The sequence below is a fragment of the Neltuma alba genome, unplaced genomic scaffold, assembly GCF_004799145.2.
Source record: "Neltuma alba isolate B1F8T4 unplaced genomic scaffold, ASM479914v2 tig00011195_pilon, whole genome shotgun sequence".
Classification (NCBI taxonomy): domain Eukaryota; kingdom Viridiplantae; phylum Streptophyta; class Magnoliopsida; order Fabales; family Fabaceae; genus Neltuma; species Neltuma alba.
The window spans coordinates 2,286-25,047 of record NW_021635919.1 but is presented as its reverse complement, the minus strand read 5'-3'; the positions used below and the strand labels follow the sequence as shown (position 1 = coordinate 25,047).

General features: G+C 36.2%; 1 long non-coding RNA gene across 1 annotated transcript; it reads right to left on the bottom strand.

The window, feature by feature from the left end:
• Positions 1–760: 760 nt before the first annotated feature.
• Positions 761–22,471, bottom strand: LOC114762099 (uncharacterized). The gene is made up of 3 exons (XR_003742222.1): positions 22,399–22,471; positions 6,464–6,473; positions 761–771 (listed from the first exon to the last, which is right to left on the bottom strand). It is a non-coding gene; the product is annotated as an uncharacterized LOC114762099 (long non-coding RNA).
• Positions 22,472–22,762: the final 291 nt, after the last annotated feature.

Genomic DNA, 22,762 nt, shown 5'->3' with positions numbered 1-22,762 from the left:
GGTGACAAAAAAAAATGGTAAAACAACAGCACTATTATGATAAACGTATTTTATCGAAGAATATTTGGAGGTCCTGCGGGACTATTTAATACTACCTCGGATCTTTAATATAAAAATTAGTTCACTAATTGGAGTAGATTAAGAAATTAGTTAAATTAGTTATTTGTAATAAATAGGGGTTGTCTTTCCTAAAATATCCTTACTAATCAGGTATATTGGCTAGAACTACTATTATTGCAAGAACTATCTTTAAAAAAAAGATAAATATGAGAAATAAAGTGGATTGCGATTTTATGTTGAGGACTAAACTAAAAGTTAAACAAGGTCTTATATTAAGGACTGAAGGTGGTATATATACTCTCTACCGGTAATTTTAAATTTAACATAATTTTCAGACTATATATTTATTAGAAAAACCAACAGATTAAAAAATTTTCAAGAAAGAAGATAAATTGGATGCTCTCTTTCTGTTTGTGGATTTTATTTTCACTTCAAGACGTTCCGCATAAATCAATTAATCCTCAAATTATATGATGTAAATGATTTCTCAATTAAATCGCAGTGAGTTTCATGTGCATTAAATTATTAAAATAATTTTTTGGTGAGAATTCCCTTACAGTGAATAGAAATATTTTGAAAAAAGATGAAAAACAAAATGAATTGAGATATTATACTTAGGACTAAATTGAACTCACAATTAGCTCTTATGTTAAGTAATGGGGTAATATTATTGTTGAGTAGTGGCGTGGAGTCCCAATCGTACTGAGTTTACTAGCAACCTTTTAAATCGCGTGAATATGTCTGGCAATAGTTATATTCCATTGCACTTTTTTCATGTCAAATTGTCATTGGTAAAAGAAAAGGTAGGTAGGAAGAGAAATCACAAATAAAGGAGAGATGAGGACAATAAAATGAGACAAAGAAGAAGAAGAAAAAGATGCACATCCCTCCAATTACACCCTGATCATAATAAGAGTCAATGTCTTAGTGGTATCATTTAAGGAGAATTACAATCAGGTCTTAAGGAAGGGATTTAATTACTTTAAAATCTATCAACAAGTAAAGAGTATGTAATGACAAGTTTTAAGGATAGTCTCTTATCATTAAGATGTGTTGGCAATTAAATTTTCTTTCACAACCTCCTGGTAATTTTTCCTGCCAATTATTTTGAATATGATTGAGGTGATGCCATTGTGTGAGTCATGTAAATGATGTAATACTAACGAGCTAGGATGCTGCTGTCTCTTTAGACTTCTGACAAAAGATCACTCTACGATCATTGATCAACACTTATAATTAGTTTGAAACTACCTGGAAGATGAAGTGAACTTGCATTAAACATTAGTTATATCCAACAATCATATTTCTTTCACGCAAGAAGCAGAGAAGACGACAAAGAAACTTGTTTTGTATTTGTGTGTGATGAAGCCCCGGGGGGGGGGGGACGGGTGATTGATATAATGACACTACCAACCCACTTGATCCTTCCCGAGGGCTCTTATCCGATGTGGCCCGAGGCGGCCATGGACATCGCCTTCCAATATGCTGGTACGTACATAGGGATATTCTTTATCAAGGAAGGGAAAATTATTTTTTGAGATCATTAACCAAGAAAAGAAACCCCAGTTATTCTCAAGAAGTAAATAGTAGTTAGTTTATTGGGCAAAAAAAAAGAAGCTTGGTATATATATATTTATATAATGCGAATTGGTTTTGTTATGTTATCTCATTTAATCATTTGAATTAGAAATTAGAAAAAATCACAAGAAAACCGTGAAAATTGCAAAATCGTAAATTGGGACTTGTTAGAACACTTTCATTGGTTTTGATAACAATTGAATCTCAAATGACAACACATTTTTAACAAAATATCTGATTTGCAACTTCACAATTTCCGTAGTCTTTTCTTTTTTCTTTTTTGCAATTTTTTCTAGAAATTACTCCTCTAATCCTATGTATGTCACTTCCAATATGTTTCATGAAAATCATAAAAATCTTATCTTATTAATCTCGTTTTAAAATTTATCAACTTTCTATTTACACCTTTATTTAACATGTTACGCTTTTGTCAAAAAATAACAGTCTATACAATAATAAATTTCAGTTAACATATATGAAATTCTAAAGCGAATTAAGATGCCGTTCTAATTGTTGTCATTGTTATTATTCTTTGAGTTCCATTCAAGTAAGCAGACTTACAGATTTACGCCAATTTGTTTTATTATCAAAATTCTACATTTTTTTGCCATGTATAGATTTTTTTTATTAGAGATAGTCTTATTTAAAGTACTGTTGAGTATTAAATATGTGTACCTCTTTTGTTGAGAATTTAAATTTTGATTCTGAAATATTTACTCCTATCATACCAAAACCCATTAGTAAATTTTACATGCCTTAAAAAAAAAAAAAAGAAACAAGGTCATGGGAATACGATAGAGACCTATACAAGCCCTACAAAACTTAATAATAGAGACCTATATTGTGTAGATTTTCAGTCTGTGGTTCATATATCCTTATGAGCATTAATTATCTCGAATTTTCACTCAGTGATTCATTCTTTGAGAATTATTTATTTAATCCCAACTTTTTCTACGACCAAATCTTTCAACTTTCTTCGACTAAATCTTTGCTGGGACCCGTTTTTGGTGTGCAATACTGGAGGTTGTTTCATAATCACCCGAACTAGGACAAAATTATTGCCAATCATACCTGTGTCATTAATTACTTGTTTTTATGTATTTTAAGTAATTATAATTTATATCAATTTTAAATCAAGTAAATTATAAAGGCCTACGAGATTAAGCTCAATACGCAGGAACCTCCACTCCATCGTTTCTCTTATCAAAATATATATACTGTATATATAGTGAAATATATGACCAAGAAATTTTATGTGGTTAATAACTACATGTCTTATTTATATTCTTATCTATAAAAAATATGGAAAAATGACAAAGACCATAAAAATTACACATACATTATTTTAACAGGTTTTGATAACTTGTAAGTAACAATATATTTTTGTGAATATACTTAGTTTTAAATTTTGTGATTTCCACCTTTTTTTGGTTATTTTTCCAAAAACTATGGTGATTCCTTTTTTTATTTTTTGTGAATCCTGTCAGTGTGACTTGCTAGGGTCAGTGAAACTAAGAGTGTGTTATGTGTAAAATGTTAAGGTCTTCTTTTTTATTAGAGTCTTCTTAAGTTAAGAAAAAAAATATAGGAATTAAAAAAAATTATTGGTGGGCTTAAATAGGTTGGCCCATGGCCCTACAGGACTGGCCCATATATTTTTCGACCCTACAGTACTGGTCCTTTTAAGCCCAACTTCCCTTTCAAAACTTTAGAATACAAGCCCAGCTCTACATCCAAGTTTTTGTCTCTCTCTCTCACCTTTCTCTCTCATCTGTTGAAGCTAACCACGATGAACTCGATGACATCCAGAAGGAGTGAAGAAGGACTGCCTGTTCAACTGGTCCTACTACTTATCAACATGGGCATGCTGCTTCTAGGCTGTTATAAGTTCGATTTTGCAAAGATGGAGTATAGTGGGGATTGGCTTTCAGCATTACACCCATGGCAATTTTTTCGGTGAACTCCTGTGGCCACTTTCGTTAGCTTAGTTGCTTTGTGTTTTTTGTTATAGATAAGCAAGATTTGATGAATTCAGATCTTAGAGGAAATATTATAAGCATGAAACTTGCCAAAAACGCAGTGTGCTAGCTTAATTAGATTAGAATCAAAGTGATATGAAAAGGAGGTTATATAAATGCTGGCAATATTATTACAAAGTGAAGAAATAAAGCCTGAGATGTGGAAAGAATTTCACCAATTCCTCCCATAAGACTCTGATCAAAGCTTCTTCTTTTTTATATGTTATAACAGCATAGAAGCAGCGTGCCCATGTTGATGAGGAGTAGGATCAGTCAAAGAGGCAGTTGTTTCTTCACTCCTTCTGGGCGTTGTCGAGCTCATCGTTGTTAGCTTTAACAGATGAGAAAGAAAAGCGATAGAGAGAGAGACAAAAACTTAGGGGATCTCACATTCCGAATTTTGGGCCTAGAAGTACTGAAATTAGCCTGAAATGAACAAGCTACCAGACCCTTTTTAGCAAAGGTCCTAGAGATTTCCTGGAAGGATAGTAGGATCCCCAAGGACTAAATCGCAAAGGGAAAGTTTTCTAGGACTTAAGAAAGAGAAAGTTAAAGACTCTAGTGAAGTCTCGAGGCCCAAGAATGATAAATAGAGATGAATGTAGGGCAATAATTATGTTGAAGGCCTCAATGAGGTGAATTTTGAGGTTAAGCCAAACCATGGGCAAAATTATAATTTTGCAAAGTTTTGGGCTAGTAAAGGCAAAAATGGAAATTATGCCCAAAATCCCAGAAAATGAGAAATTGTGGGTTAATGCCTGAACACCTAGGAAAATTTTCAGAAACTAGGAATAAGGTTTAGAGGTTTGTATGAGGCTGTAAATGCCCTTGGAAGGAATTTGTGGAATTCCCACGGTTTTGACTGATTTTGAATATTATTAAAAATAAATTATTTAAAGTATAGGGAGGCCTCAGATAATTGGAATAAAATGGAAAAAAATACTTGAGAAATTATGACAAGTTTTAAAAATAATTCCATCCTCAGAAAGCGAAGAGGTTGGCTTTAATAGAATTTAAAGCCTATTTATACACTATTTAGGAAAAGTCAAAGTCAAAGGTCTAGAGGTTGACTTTGGACTTAAGAAAAATTAGAGGAATTTCTTGTGATAAATAAATAGTATTGGTACCTGGAGATAAATTCTCAGAGTTGTGGACCAGTAGAAAGAATTCGATCAAGATCACTTCGAAATAAATATTATTAATTATTTTAATGAAAGAACAAGGGAAGGGCATCACTCTCTCTTTGGGCATGTTATATAATGCCATGTGGATTTATTTGAGGTGAGAAAATGGTGCCATAACATGTCCCAGTGGTCCCCTGTAAGTCAGGGCTTGAAAAAGTACCCTATACGGTGCAGAATGGCAAGATAGGTGGAGGAATACCTAAAGGTTGTATTTTGCACGAATTTTATATTAATTTCCTCCCTATTTTAATGCCAAAATGATGAAGGAATATGAAGGAGACAAGTGTGCGATTAGATGGGAAAAGAAGGTATTATGTGTACGGCTGGATGCAAGACACGTGTACGGTCAGATGCAAGACACGTGTACAGTAAAAGCATGTGGATTGATGATGTAAGCATGATGTCATCATCATGAGGTAAGCATGATGTCATAGGATACTTGTCACCATAAGATTAAAAGAGAAAATAGACGGCCCAGATCAAGCCACACATTCTTAAGATCAACAGCTCAGATTCAGTCTTGTTTTCTATAAATACCCCCTCCCCACCCCTCATTTTCGTCCAACCTAGAGGAAACCTTGGGGAAGCTCTAGCAAAATGGTTTCTAGAGAGAAAGAAGAGAGAGAAAGAAAGGCCAAGTGGTCATATGTAAGATCGAGCTCCAAAACAAGGTATGTTTATGATTTTTGATGTAGTTTTCACTACCCTTGTTGTTGTTAAGCTTGGTTATGGATTTTAATGATTTTAGGGAGCTTGAAACTCTAGGGGGACACGCTGCACAAAATTCTTAAGAGTAGAGGAAGGTGAAATTGATGTTAGAATAATGTTCAAAGGCTTGAAAGGAACACAAATCAAGTGGTTTTATGCTGAAATTGGTTGAACTTCATGATTATGTAACTTGGGTAATATTTCGGCCAGGGCTGGTTCTTGGGGCTAGGATTGGATTTTGATCATTTTGATGCTTCCAATGTGTTTAAAATGAAAAATTGTGTGGGGTAATGGTGAGAAAACAAGTTTGGAAGCATTAGAATTGAAAGTGGAATGTTGAGCCCTAACACCCTATGTTTGGCCAGATCAAGTTGAGTAGGGAGGAGTTTGATTTTGATTATTTTGAGCTTGGAAATAGATTCTACATGTAAAATTGTGTGGGAATAGTATGTGGAATTAATTTTGGGAAGGTTGGAAATCAAGCTCAAAAGTTAGAAGCTAATATAGCTCAAAGAAAACAAAGTATTGATGTTATTGATTACCATGGCTCTAATGAATGAATGGAAATGATGTGTTAGTGAATTTAGGGCCATGACACATCAAGGAAAAAGGAATGGCAAAGGTTGAGGAAGAAACCTTAACGGTTGGAAGCAAAAAAGGAGCAAGTTGAAGAGCAAGAGAAAACTTATGATACAAGGTAGCGAACTTACCTTTCTTGTGTGATTGATGTGTATGTGTGTATGTGCTATGAATGCCATGATGTGATTAAGCTATGTTGTTGAATTAGGATTGCTATGTTTATGTTAAGCATGCCTTGGTATTATGTTATGTGAATATGAATGAACTAGCTTACTTTCCATGGCATTTCACCATGCATGAAAGATAAAGTTATGTGCACAAAAGCATGCCATACACTTGCATCCATCTTGCTTGTATAAATGGTAATGTTTGCTATTGAGGTTCTCCTAAATCTCACCCTCCCTTAACCAACCATACTAGGTGCAAGAGAATGGGAGAAGAAATCAAGAAGTGGAGCAAGAAAGAGAGGAAAAGACTTTAAGAAATGTATTACATTACGTTATACACTGTATATAGCAATCTGTGTTGTAAAGGTGCCATTGATGGTATGTGATTATAAATGATGATGTTGGCTTGGGTAATTAGCTATGATAATGTATGGAAATAGTTAGTATATGAATGGAATGGTATTATGTATAGAAAGTCCTAATCATGAACTGTTAGTGCAAGTTAGGAGATAAGCTATCCCTAATTGAGCAACAAATTAGTGATAGTGTAGAAGTATGACAAATGACTAACTCTGCTCATAAAATTTGGCATGATTAAAGTACACACCCTGAGCTTTAGAACAAGTAATAGATCACTTAAAACGGATGTGTGTGCTAAGAGTTATAATTGCTCAAAGTTGGACTGAAAATCTGAAATTTAACCAGTGAATAGTAACATGAGAACCAATTACAAAGTTCAATCTATGGGCTTATTTTGTGAATTGCTTGAACCATAACGCTTCCAAACATGTACCCTGAGGGGTTAAAGGTAGGATGTTTCAGGGGAGGGGAGCGACAGCGCATTGTCAGATCATTCTTTGCCATTGTCTGTTAACAATGTTTGCAACATCAATGGCAGAAGGATTTTGTAAATTTAACAAAATTAACTACAAGGATTCAATAAAAAGAAATAAAACTATAAGAATCTAATTCAAAATTTGATCAAACTATAAGGACCTGAAATATATTTTCCCTAAATCAAGTTATAAAGACACATCATCATTTTTTAAAAATAAACTATAAGAATTTAAGTTACAATTGGAGAAAATTATAGTAAAGACCTACCGGCTTAATTTTTCTTATAAATAGGAAAAGAAATAAATGGCCACTTGATCCCATAGCTGATGATCGTACCGTTGAGAAATAAGAACAATGCGCAGGAACCTTCACTCCTTTATTTCTCTTATAAAAATATACTGTATATATAGTGAAATATGTAACTGTAGTTTATATATATAAATATCAACTCCCCAGATATTAGGTAGATTATAGGGAATCAGATTTATTTTTGAATTATTCCTAGAATATCTCTGTAATCTCTCTCGATCTCCATTCTGCTTATATATACATTGTACAGCAACACCCAGAAATATACAAGTGAATATTTTCATATATACCATGTCTATATGGTACCAGAGCCAGCGGACAGTCATCCCTCAACGAGTCCGGTGAATTCCTCTTCTTCGTCCTCCACATCGGAGGACATATCAGTTGGATCAAGCCCCAGGCAGCGTCCGACCATGATGGACCCTCCTGGTGGATCCCCTGCGCAAGTTTCTGGTTCGACCAATGCCACCTCCGTGTCGACCATCAATGTCGATAGCTCCTCTATTGCTTTTGTGTCGGAAAAACTCATCGGCAGAAATTACAGGGAGTGGGCTCAAGCTATGCGATTAGCCATTGGTGGTCGTGGCAAGCTTGGTTTGATCACTGGAGAATCGACCGCACCTAGTGACCCAAAGTCTTCAAAGATGCAGCAATGGCTCACGGACAATTCTCTTATGTGCTCCTGGTTGATTAACGCTACGTCGCCTTCCCTTAAACGAAGTTTTATGTATTTACCTACTACTAAAGACATGTGGGATGCTGTTCGAGAATCCTATTTTGATGGTGAGGACCTTGCCCATCTTTATGATCTAAAAACCAGAATCTGGAATATCAAGCAAGGTACTCGCACCGTTACTGACTACTGGTTGGAGCTCATTGGACTATGGCAGGAATTGGATATGATTATTGAGGAGGAGTGGTCATCTTCCATTAATGCTGCATGACACAAAAACAATGTTGAAAAGGAACGTGTTTTTCAGTTCCTCGCTGGTTTAAACCTTGAGTTTGATGACATTCGAAGCCGGATTCTAAGTCATTCGTCGCTGCCTAACACTCGTGAGGCTTTCTCTGAAGTACGTCGTGAAGCCTCACGTCGTGATGTTATGCTGTACCCCACCTCTTCAACCATTTCTGACTCCTCTGCCCTTGTCAGTAGAGGGGGGGTCCTCATCTTCCTCCACAAAGTCTAAAGTCACTTGTGATCACTGTAAGAAGCCAGGCCACACTCGTGACTGTTGCTGGGACATTCATGGCAAACCAGCTGATTGGAAATCTCGAAAGGGTAAACCTCGGGGTTATCAGGTATCACCAGAACCCTCCCAATCCTCTGATTCTCTTCTACCCTTGTCAAATGAGCAACTGCAGCAGTTACTTACTACTCTTAAAGGCCTCCCAGCGCAGCAACCTCCCCCTGCTGTGTCTGCCTCCATAGCTCACACAGGTACTCCTCCATTCGCTCTTCACACTTCATTCTCGTCTAACAAATGGATAGTTGACACTGGTGCTACTGACCATATGACCTCGGATGCTCGTATGTTTCTTACCTATTTTCCCTGTGCTGGTAATGACACGATCACCACTGCTAATGGTTCGGCTTCTCCCATTGTCGGTAAAGGCTCGGTTACTCTTTCAAATTCACTGCATCTCAATTCTGTCTTACATGTCCCTCATTTGGCCTGTAACCTTCTTTCTATCAGCAAAATTACTAAACATGCAAATTGTGGGGTGCTTATTTTTTTCCCACTTACTGTATTTTTCAAGATCTCTCATCGAGGAAGATGATTGGCATAGCTAGGGAGCATGATGGTCTCTATTGTCTCGATGTCTCTACCGTGACTACCTTGTGTTCGCAAATCTATGGTCCTGTCTCTACTTCTGACAATAATGATATTTTATTATGGCATAAAAGAATGGGTCATCCCAGTTTCTCTTATTTGCAACGTTTGTTTCCTCATTTATCCATTAATAAAAATTCCATTCTTCATTGTGATTCTTGTACACTTGCCAAACACCATCGTGTACCTTTCCCACCATCGCAATACAAACCAACTCGTCTGTTTTCTATAATTCACAGCGATGTTTGGGGTCTGTCTCGTGTTTCCAATCGTACCCACTCAGAATGGTTTGTCACCTTCATTGACGATCACACACGAATGACTTGGGTTTACTTAGAGAAAAATCCATTGTTCCCTCTGTTTTTATGGAATTCTTTCACCTTGTCCAAAATCAATTTAACACTACAATTCAGGTTTTATACACAAATAATGGTACTGAGTTTTTTAATCAATAGCTTGACTCTTTTCTAAAAACCAATGGCATTGTCCACAATAGCTCTTGCCCTCATACCCCACAACAAAATGGTGTTGCCGAATGCAAAAATCGACATCTTTTTGAGGTAGCCCGTGCGCTCCTGTTCACATGTAATGTGCCTAAATTTTTCTGGGGGGATGCTATTCTTACAGCCACTCTTTTAATCAATCGAATGCCGAGCCATGTTCTCTCTTTTGTCTCTCCTTTAGACAAACTTCATGAAACTCACCCAGTCACTCATCTTGATCACCACCTTCCGCTTCGCATCTTTGGTTGTTCTGCCTTTGTTCATCTTCCTCACCCTCAATCTAAACTTGATCCACGTGCCGTTAGGTGTATTTTTTTGGGGTACTCATCTAGTCAGAAAGGATATAAGTGCTATGATCCCACTTCCAAACGCCTCTTTGTTAGTCGTGATATCTCTTTTTCTGAGCATGAGCCGTACTTTCCCACTTCTTCAATTCAGGGGGAGAATTGGAGTGAATTTCAGCGTGTAGAAAGTGTACCTGAGCCTATACCTCCAACTCAGCCTGTTCTATCCATTTCACCTAGTAATTCTACACCTATTCCTCCCGATGTTGTGCAAGTGCCAAAGGCAGGGGGAGATAACACCAACAATAAATATAACAAGGTATACACACGGCGAGATAAAGAAACTATAGAGATCATAATGCCTAGAGCTCTGCCAGAATCTGACCAAATGAAAGATTCTGAAACGGCGATAGAAGTGAATGAGGAGGACTTGCCCATTGCCCTAAGAAAGAAGACTCGCTCTTGTACCATGCATCCTATCCAAAAGTATGTATCGTATGCCACTCTATCTCATGATTATCATGCTTTTACCACTAATATTTGAAATCAGAATACCTAAAAATGTACATGAGGCTCTTGAGCATCCTGAGTGGAAGAAGGCAGTGATGGAAGAAATAGCAGCATTAGAGAAAAATGAGACTTGGGAAGTGGTTAATCTACCAAAAGGGAAGAAAAAAGTTGGATGCAAGTGGGTCTTTACCCCGAAATATAATGCCGATGGAACACTCTACAAGTTCAAGGCACAATTGGTAGCCAAGGGTTTCACTCAGACCTATGGGCTAGATTATAATGAGACATTCGCTCCCATGGCAAATTTAAATACAATAAGGATTCTGTTATCGATTGCAGCCAACTTGGATTGGCCTTTACAACAATTAGACATCAAAAACGCATTCCTTAATGGAAAATTAAAAGAGGAAGTCTATATGACACTGGCCCCAGGTTTTGATAGAGGGAGACAAAATCAAGTTTGTAAGCTGAAGAAATCCTTGTATGGCCTAAAACAGTCCCCCAGGGCATGGTTCGATAGATTCTCCAAAGTTCTAAAGGTTGAAGGCTAAAGGCAAAGTCTGTCTGACCATACAATGTTCGTTAAGAAGAATGGAGCACTAAAGGCAATTCTTATTGTCTACGTAGATGACATTATTCTTACAGGTGATGATGTAACCAAGATAAACTGAATAAAGACAGCTTTGAATCGAGAGTTTGAGGTCAAAGATCTAGGAAAACTAAGGTATTTCCTTGGAATGGAAGTTGCACATTCAAAGAAGGGAATCTATGTCTCTCAACGAAGGTATATTCTTGATTTATTAAAAGAAACTGGTATGCTTGGTTGCAAGCCAATTAAAACACCAATGAGTGTTAAGAGGGAAAGCACCAACCGAGGTAAGAAAAAGGCAACTACCAAAGAAGAGGCTGAGAAAGAAAAAAAAACGACAAAAAGATGAGGAACCCATGGACATTGGCAGATACCAAATGTTAGTAGGAAAGTTAATCTACTTATCACACACTCGACCTGACATAACCTTTGCGGTAAGGGTAGCAAGTCAACATATGCACTCACCCAAAAAGAAACACATGGATGCAGCCTACAGAATTTTGAAGTATTTGAAAGTAACACCAGGAAGAGGACTTTTCTTTAAAAAATGTGAATCTAGAACGGTGGAAATTTACACAGATGCAGACTGGGCAGGTGCTCCAGAGGATAGCAGATCCACATCTGGCTATTGTACCTTTGTGTGGGGAAATCTAGTGACGTGGCAAAGTAAAAAACAAAATGTTGTATCTAAAAGCAGTGCAGAATTAGAATTGAGGGCCCTAGCTCAGGTATTATGAAGGTCTCTGGTTGGAAAGAGTAGCAGAGGAGGCTCAAGTTCAGATCAGCAAACCAATGAAGCTATTCTGTGATAACAAGGCAGCTCTGAATATGGCTTTAAATCCAGTACAACACAGCAGAACCAAACATGTCGAGGTTGATAGACATTGTATTAGAGAAAAAGTAGAGGATGGGATTGTATGTTTGTCCTATGTGACCTCAAAACAGCAAATTGCAGACATTCTCACAAAAGGGCTTCCTGAAGACTTGTTCGAAAAATTCATTAGCAAGTTGGACATGATTAGCATCTATGATCCAACTTGAGGAGGAGTGTAGTTTGTATATATAAATATCAACTCCGAGATATTAGGTAGATTATAGGGAATCAGATTTATTTTTGAATTATTCCTAGAATATCTCTGTAATCTCTCCCGATCTCCTCTGTAATCTCTCTCGATCTCCATTCTACTTATATATACAGTGTACAGCAACACCCAGAAATATACAAGTGAATATTTTCATATATACCGTGTCTATAGTAACCAAGAAATTTTATATGGTTAATAATTACATTTGTCTCATTTGTATTATTTGAACGACCACAGAAGGATGAAGACTTGATTTTTATCACGAAAAGAAAAGAAATGTTGACTTGATCAAATTCATGCACACAAAAAAGGACTTCCAAAAGAAATTGTTTGCAGTGAAAAAGAATAACAATAATAATCACCATCAATCCTCAATAATAACCGTTTCAATAGATTTTTATCAGAAACAACGCAGAAGTTATTGACACCATATACAGTGAAAAAAATTGGAAGAACATTCCGTTAAGCGACACGAGACGGCATTATAAATTGGAACACAAAGTTACCCTAAACTTGCATCACGCAGTAAGTAAACCAATCACATAATGATGAAGCAGACGAGTCATTCTTCTCTGCAAGAGACGGAGCTGATGAACATAGAGACTGCTCATCATCATGAAGAAGATAGGATGAGAGTTCTCTATGAAGCTTCATATAAAGGATGTGTTTCAACCTTGAACTCACTGCTACAGGAAGACCCTGGAATCTTGCAGAAGATTAGCTCACAAGCTGTCTTCATAGAAACTCCCCTGCACATATCAGCTTCACATGGTCACCTTGAGTTCACAAAAACCCTCCTCTCTCACAAACCAGAACTTGCCCTTGAGAGAAACTCTTTACAAGGCACACCTCTCCACTTAGCTTCTGCAGAAGGCCACATGAAAGCAGTTGTTGAAATACGGCGAAGAGGCGTGCTTTGTTCGTGATCAGGAAGGCAGAATTCCCTTGCACTATGCAGTTATAAGAGGCAGAAGAGAAGTTGTGTTGGAGCTGAGTAGAGCAAAGCCAGAGTCCGTGAGGTTACATGATGACAACGGGGAAAATATTTTCCACTTGTGTGTGATGTACAACCACTTGGAGATCCTTAAAGATTTGATGGCTTTGGATATTCACGACACCAATAAGCTTCTCATTGAGCGAGACTCGGATGGCAAGAACACCATTCTCCATTTGGCTGTCATGCTGAAGCAAGTCAAGGTACTTTTTTACTTGTATAACCAGCTTGAGTTTGAGATCACATTACATATATAACCATTTTCGATCTTTTTCTGGTTCTGTTAGGTATAAGTCACAAGCATAACAAATTAAATTTTCTTGTTGGTTGTTATGTTCAGACTGTGAGTTACCTCATTTCAATTCCAAAAATAAGATCAGAATCACTGAACTTGAAGAACGACATGGGTTGTACGGCCCCAGATATCGCTTATGGGTTTCCCAAGGACTCCAAGAGCCTTGAAATACAAGTCATATTGATGGAGTGTGGAATCAGACGTGGAGGGAGAGAGAAGATTGGCGGTGACAGCAGGGAAGAGAGATGTTGGATGAAGAAGTGGTCGTGGAAAATTGTTTTCAACCAAATAGACCAATGGTTCCAGTATAATGGCGATTGAGTAGAAGACATGAGGGGGAATCTAAGTCTGGTGGCTACTGTCATCTCAACCATAACCTTTCAAGCTGCACTTAACCCTCCGGGAAGCGTCATCCAACAAAATATAAGACCCAGCGATCCCGATTTCAACCTCACTACCGGTTACAACACTTCTATCATTGACGGACCCCTCGGCTGCTTGCCGTACCGAGATAATTTTGGGTTTGACCGCTCTTACGGACCTTGTCCCGGGCAGGCCATGTTTGCTTATCGTGAGCCATATTACTTTGGCGAATTCATAACCTATAAAACCATCTCTTTTGTGGCATCTCTGTGTGTTGCCCTCTTGCTTGTAAGCGGAGTTCCTCTCAAACATAGATTTGTGTTGTGGCTCCTATCCATAGGCATGGGCATAGCTCTCACCTGCCTTCTGAACGCCTATTTTCTTGGCCTCGAACTTCTTTCCCAAGACTCAGTGCAGACCGGAAAAACGGGGTGATGATAGCCACTGGAATTTTTATTGGCTTGTATGCACTGGTTGGTGTATACATTGCGGTGAAGTTTGTTATATGGGTGGTGAAGAAATTGAAGGACAAGATAACGAAAGTGAAGAAATAGAAGGGAAACTTGGCATCAGAAGTCAAGTAAACACTTGATGCGTCTTAGGTGTGTAGAACTTTTCAGGGGTTGATTACCGTTAATGTTCCTTGTGTATGCATATATATATATATATATATATATATATGCACTTCTTAAATATTTAATGAATGGCCTGTGTTGTAGAAGTTTTCAGTACTGTCTTCCTCATCTTCACTCATCTCATCCTCATCACACAATTTGTATCTTAATATGCTTCAAGTTTTGAAGGTCGTCTCACTTGCTTATGTGTATGAGACGCCTTCTTCCCCCCATGAAATTACATCTCGATCTTTATTTCGTTGTTATCGTAAACCATTTTTATAACCTTTTTTTCCTTAAAAAAATAGATTAATTCAATGAAATTTAAGATTTATATGCATGGCTCACTTTCCTTTAAAAAGAAACTTTATATATATATATATATATATATATACTGCTAAAGAGATGTATTCTTCTACTGATAGCAATCCTGTTTGAGATACTATCAGTACAAAATGTTGGCAACTTTCTCAATGAAGATTTGAATATTGACTTGCCTTGTTGTGAGGGATTAACCCCTTTTACTAGACTAATCCCGTTAATAAATTTTAAAATAATTAGTGATGTGCCACCATATCTTATCAAAAATGGGCCAAATGAGAATATGGGTTGTCGATGAACTAAATGGGCTGAAAAATATGCCCAAGGGTTTGACAAGCATAGGTTATCAATAACAATCAAAATTCAGAAATATATGTATATATAATGACAGAACAAATGTCAAGCAAATGTAATACTGTTCTCATCACAATATGGATACTATCATACTTTAGAAATAAAAAAATATGCAGAAAGGGAAATGCCAGAAGAAGAGAAGAAGAATTCCAAAGGGAGGGAGGGAGCCACAGAAAGAGGAGAGATTGCAAAATCATTCCGCCCTCCTTCTGGTCTTCTTTGTGTCTGTTTGTGTCTTCGCTTTTGCCTACCCTAAGCCCAAAGTCATCAGTCCAATAATACTCTCTTGGCAATCCAATTCTCTCAGCTTCCAGCCATTCCCGTCTCCTTGATTCTTGGTTTGGGCTCTCTTTTAGATCACCAACTAGGCCCAACTCCGTTAGGATCGTTACATTATCTAAGTAAAGGGGTTACCATGAGAAGGCGCGGATGGATTTTATTTTACCAAGTCACTCTTCTTCTCTGGCCATCGTCGCTGTCGCGTAACTGCTGAACTTCATCTCTTCTGCAACTTCTTATCTGTAACTACTCCTTACTGCTTCTTCTTTCTTCGAGACTCTTTCTTCTTATTTCTAAATATTGGGGTCTTGTGTTTCTCATATATATGTGTGTATATGTTTGTGCTTTGAAGGACATTTTTAACCCTGTGGCTATTGTTTAAATACCAATTTCACTATGATTGAGTTGATTTCCAGCGTTAGTTTCGGAGTAACCATAACATGACGGCGGAGTAGTTGGGATATTTCCTTTACCGTTTCCAATGTTCGGTCGATAACCCCACCTTCTTTACAAACAAGACTTATTCCTCTAAATTTCTAGCCACCCGCTTGAATAACTGGGGGGGCTGGGGGTTGGGAAACAACTTGCTAATTCCATTCATGTGCTTCCAAGCATAACGTCAAAAGCTTAAGGCATACTATTACCTCAATTCAGGAATAGTCTAGAGGCATCTCAATGACCCCTTAATTTGAATATATTATTATTAGCCGCCAATGTGGACTCAAAGCTATTTATGACTTTGCACATCCCCCTCGTTTTCTTATCATCCCAAATATACTCTTTTGTCCTTTAAAATGTTAAACTTACTACTCATATGATACTAGCATTATGTTTGGTATGAAGGAAATGGAAAGAAAGAGAGAGGAGGAAATTTTTTATGAGTTCAATTTAAAAAATTAAAAAAAGGGATTTAAATTTTAATAAAGAAAAATGTAAACTAAAGAGTAATAAAAATTAATTAAAAGCTTTTAACCCCACTTGTCATATCTAGTTAAATCAATATAATGACCTGTGCACAAGCTAGTTTCGTTACTCCACCAAGGATTAGTCAGAATTAATGAAGCAGCCAATATGGTACAGAATCAATGATAAATTACTCCTCCGGTCCTTAATATAAGACCCATTTAACTAATTTGATCATTAAAGAAGTTAGGTAAGTTAGTTAATTATAAGAAATGTGGGACACGTTTTTCTTAAAATATCATAATCATCTTTCTTACTACTACTCCATTTTCTTTCTACTTGATTATAGTTGAAGGAGGATCTATAGGTGTAATTTAAGAAAATAATAAATATGAGAAATGAGTCTTATATTTAGGACAAAACCAACTCAACTATTAGATTTTATATTAAGAACCAGAGGAGTACTTGTTAGAATCAAAACTTAAGTACAAATAGAGGATTCATAGGAAAAGTTCAAATAAGTTATTCTATACATTTGCATCTATTACCGTTGAACTTGTTGAGAGATCTATTATAGATATTGTTACATAATTGAGTTTCTTCTGTCTATGATATACCATATATCTCCCGTTCTTTTATATAATGTATATATATTCTCTGAATCTGAAATGCATAAGCTAGCTTGCCTATGTAAAGAACCAGCCTTAGTCAATCAATTTGTGAAAAAGAAAAATCTATTTTTATCTTAATTGTATCATGACCAACCCAATCAAATATGATGCCGACCTTTCTAGCCGCTTGACTTGCCATTTCAAAATATATTACTCTCTACGAAACAACATTGGCCTTTTACTTTGATCTTCAACATTCCCTGACGTGTCCAAAAAGTCAGATAAGATATGGTTACATCTTAAACCGGCCCCGCTAAGAGAAACGCAGCTCCCAATATGAGCATTTGGATTCTTTGACTCTAAGTAAAGATGATAGCTCGGCATGCCCTGGAGATGCAGTATCAGCTATTAGATACGCACCTTATTTCATCCTCCCTACACAAAATACAATAACTTAGCTTTCATTTCATCTCTCACTGTCCTCCTCATACTCGTAAGTGGAGTTCCCCTCAAGCATAAGGCTGTGATGTGGATGCTATGGGCATAACTCTCTCATTCTTGGTACCCACCTGCATTAATGGCCTCTATTTGATGAACCCAGGTGGTGAACTTTTTGACTCTGCTTGGAAATGGTGAGAGTATCACGTAGGATTGTGGATTGGCTTCCTAGGTGTGGCTGTTCTGCTTATAACATGGTGCTTATTTTTGGCTAGGCAAGAAAAAGTAGTTGAAAAAATTCAAGCTTCAGATTCATCCTAGCATCGGCAACGACAGCATATGACAACCGCCAGGCTTCGGAATTATGGATCTCTTCAGAATATGCTGTCAAAGTCTTGGGCCAAACATAAGAATTGTTTTTAGATTATTGTTACTTCAAGTTTGTTCTTGTTACTTTCTTTTAGCTAGTTCTCTATTATTCGCCTCACACATGGTAATAAATTAATTTGTTTACTGTTCTGTGATTGTGTTTTTGCTTGAGTAGGGGTGTTAAACTCTGACATTTCCACAAGTTTTATTTTTCTTCCGATGTCGGTTTGCAAGTGGAACTTGGTGATTGACTGGAATGCAGCATCAGAACTATTACATCATGAATAATGAAGTTTATTATCGATGCACAGTCTACATATATATATATATATAATAATGATAACGGCAAATATATATATATATATATATTAATATATAACTAGCATATAAACCCCCGTGCGATGCACGGGAAGAGTTCACTTCAATCAATATAATCAACAATATTAATTTATCACAAAAAATATCAACACATTATAACACATTTCTATAATAAATAATGATTTGAAATTACCTCCTCTATTTATAAAGCAGTACATACAGTAACAACTATAACTTTGTCGCAAGCCAATTAATTATAATACTATTTAGTTTAAAATTTTCCACATTATTATGATTTCTAATTTAAATATATTTTATTTATTAAATATAACTTTTTCCTATGATAATAATTTAAAATTATTATATTTGGTAAATTCATAATTTTTAATCATTTTTCATTACTCAATGAGTCATACCTATTCACCCCAAATTTGGAATGGCATTTTAAAATCACATTTTTATGCAAAATTTAACATTTATTTGCTTGTATGTTTTTTTGTATTTTTCATGAAAAGCAAATTAGTCTTGCACATAGGAGGTATGCTATGTACAAAAGCCAGAGACATTTTCTTATGGAAGAACCTGTAAAAACTTGTTCCTCCTTTTTGTCCTCCCAATCATTTTGTGGTTCCCCAAAAGGATGTCATGAAGGCAACAAAATATAGCCCAATGGTCAAAGACCCTGTACCAATTCAACCTACCAATGCCTCCAAACTCACTTGAACAATATTCATGTCTTTAATGTGACGTGATTTTCTTTTGCAAAGCTCTTGAAGGGATTCTTTCAAGACAATACCATGGTTATTGCTGCCAATGGTTCCTTGATATGAATATGAATATACTTTATGAGCCTATGTACAATCAAAGAGACCCAACGGCCTTACTATTTTAATACTTTCATGCTTCATACTTTTGGATCTCCTTTTCTTCTCTCTTCCTGATACCTATTTGAAGATCAATAGACTCAATGCTTCAGTCACCTAAACTTGACTCCATATAAAGGAAACAATGCCTTGGCCTGATCTTGGACGTAAACATTTATTCAAAGAGGCAACTTAGGAAATTTCCAGTAGAAGTGTGTCTGTCTATGTAGTCATGTTTGCAAATATAAAGACTCTGGGAAACAACATCAAATATGCCCCTGCAGCACCAGCATTGCAAGAACATCCAAAACTCATTCCTTTGAAAAGTATAGAGGCAGGCTTCTTTAACATAAATGCACTTATTATTTATAACATAAATAATCTGTCCCAAGGCTTAGATAGATATTCATTATAATACTGAGAACCATGAAAAGATATAATGAGAAATTATATTTTTCCCAAAAAAACTTGCTGTATCGGTCCATGCATTAAGAATATTGTATCATCATGTTTACTAAAAACTTGGAAATTCTTCCATCTCCACCCCCAACAAATCGATTTCCTCAAGTAGCACTGATCCTGCCAGTTCCAGTCTAACATTTCACAAGGAGACATTAACTGCAAACTTACATTAGGCCAACAACACAAATATGTCCAGAATACAAGAGAACAATAATGCTCACAAAAAGAGCAACAAAATGCCACAAATGAGCTCTGACCTTGGTAACTCTTGGGTCTTTGACATACCACCTCAAACCTACAGCTCATTAAAAGAGTTTATTAAATGGATAAACCCATACTCCATTGAGTACCAATTCTCATACTTAGATATGTACACTATTGGATTCAAAATCCATATTCCATACCAAAAACCTTATATGTTGCAAGAGGTGAGTTTCATTTTGATATTTAGAACACCTCAACAATTCCAACAAAACACCAAATAGTCTAATTCAAGAACCATGCACTATAGCAAGGATGGGAAGCAAATTAATACTAATCCATTTGGAGAGAAATAAAAAACAAACACTATGGTAAGGGTGACATCTCATGTGACAAAAAAAAATACACCACTATTCTTAAATGAAAGTATGAAGCCCACAAGGCACTGTTAAAACTGCAGATATTAACAAATTAAATTGTATATACTCTTCATGACAATTAACATCAAGCCTCCACCAAACAAAATAGCATCCATCATACAATACCAAATAAACCTTCTATGATATTAAACAACACTGGATGAATATCAAGAAGGAAAACAACAAATATGAAAATGCTGATATGAGAGCAGAAAAAGAGTTAACCTTGATCTCTCTTCACCAAAGCAACTAATCACCATACCAGTTTTTGCAAGTAAATGTAAGGCTGATGTTCAACCTATAGCTTCCACAACACAATATCCAAGCAAAGCACACCTTATTCTATTCTTCCTATATGATGATGAACTTAGATAGTCTCATAAAAAAATGAAGTAAGACATTGGAAAAAGATAATTGTACCAAAAAATGCAGAAACCTAATCATACTGGAAGGCAGAATATTAGGGTGAACGCACTATTGAGCCATAATTACCTTTGAACCAAAGACGTTGTTCGTGAAAACATTTGTGTGCCTTCTCGGGGGCCATTAATGAGACCACAAAATGAGAATTAGCCCAGTATTTTTAGGAATAAGTCCGTGCATCAGCATATGCCACTAAACCTACCCAGCTACCCCCCTATAACTTAGACGAGAAAAAATTAAAACCAGTATTTAAAAATAAACAATGGAGGATTTGAATTGACTTTGTAGTACATAATATGTAATAGAAGCATAAGCTTTGAGAATAGATGATGAACACCTGACAATGAAATATAAAACGTTCAGCCTGTTTTGTGAAGAATTTTAAAAACCCTTCGTTTAGCAAGGAAAACCCATTACAGAAAATAAAATACATTAAATAAAAAGACAAAATAAAACTGTGAGGAATACTTGAAGAGGATATGTAGAAAGGTGAAAGGATGAAGAAAGCTAGGATTTACCTGCAGGTTCTGCCCAGAAGCACTCCTTGCTGTTATATGAGAGCGTCCTACCATATCTATCACCACCCTCACCCAACGGTTGTCGCATCGGAGACCGCAAACTCAAGCTCCCACAACGGTTTTGCAAGAACGATTCACCTGGGAAATTGAGGAGAAGAGGGGGAAAAAAAGAGGAATGGGAAAAGACAATGGGAAACACGTAAAAGGAGAGTAAAAAATAAAGAATAGAAAGAAGACGATTTACCATGCAGAAGAAGCAAAGGAGTCCACATCTGGTGACAACGTGAGAACTTGCTAAGAGCATAACTAAAGCTAAAATGACGAAAAAATGAAACTCGAAGCAAAAAATGAGGGCAACGGAGAAAAGTATACGACTTATCAAGACTACAGAAAGCGTGTTGCAAGGGAGAAAGCGTGTGGCAGTCAATTTTGGGATATGTTATAATTAATTTTTTTTCATTTTTCCAAAAGCCAAAAATTTACACATTTAAAAAAATCTGAAAATTTTACTATATTATAAAGGTAAGCAAAACTATTTATTTTACTACGTCAAAAAATATTTATATTATAATATGTTATATTTTCAAAGATAAAAATTATTATAAACATTAAAATATTTAAAAATTGATTTTTTACCGTATTAAAATTCAAGTAATTTCTGCATCTATAATTAATTTTTATTTAAAACTGTTAATATTATTGCAACCGTAAATATATGCAGTAATTTTATATTTACTTCTTTATATTTATATTATCATATACATTTCTAATATTAATTTTTATTTGCTTATTATACTTTAAAACTTTGTATATAACGTGGGGAGGATCAAAAAAGCATCATAAAGAAATCCTGCAGATTTTGAAACCAAAGAGTGAGAAAGAGTTGAAATGGAGGGAACTTCAAATTTTGAAACTCCCATCTGGACACTTTAAAAAAAGTACTTGGCAAAAAAAAATACAATACACAATTAAAAATAGGCGCAGCCCAAAATTGAGCCGCTACTATTCCTAAGCTGGTACTGTTCATAGAACATTATTTGAGTGAGGAGCCATTATGAAGGTGAAAATGAGCCGGCTTGTAGTTGATTTTGATTTAATTATAGATTGATGATAACTCTCCATTTTGAGCATTTTTACATGGTTTTGAGTGATTTTTGGAGCGTTACTATTAGAATTTTGATGATATCTAAGAGTTAATTAAAGAAATTAATTTGGAGACCGGAGGAGTACTAAAATTTAGAGATTAAAACAAATAATCTTGAGGAAACTGTGTCTTCACTCGCGTATTAGACACACACATTAATATTTATTCTGATTAAATTATTTAAAAAATAATTTAATTATTGCATCTCGTGCCACCGAATCTCTCACACCCAGTAAAACAAAGCAGACTAGGATGATATAAACCAGTTTGATACTTTCACAGTTGTGTTTCTTGCTTTCTTGGGAATTTTCACAATTTCTTGGTATGCATGAATCTACTTTATCAGACAGACGACCATTGCAAAACACCTCCAGGTCCCCAGCCTCCCCTTGATCGGCCATCTACTCCCCCTCAATTTTGAGCTTCCCAAATACTCACCCTTTGGCTCAAACCTACGGTCCCATCTTCTCGCTTCGACTCGGAACCGAACATGGCATCGTCGTGTCCTCCCCTTCAATGGCTCATCAAGTGCTTAGAGACCATGACATCATTTTCGCCAACCGTGACGTTCCAATCGCTGGTAGGGTCGCGACCTATGGCGGATGCGACGTAGCGTTTTCGCCTTGT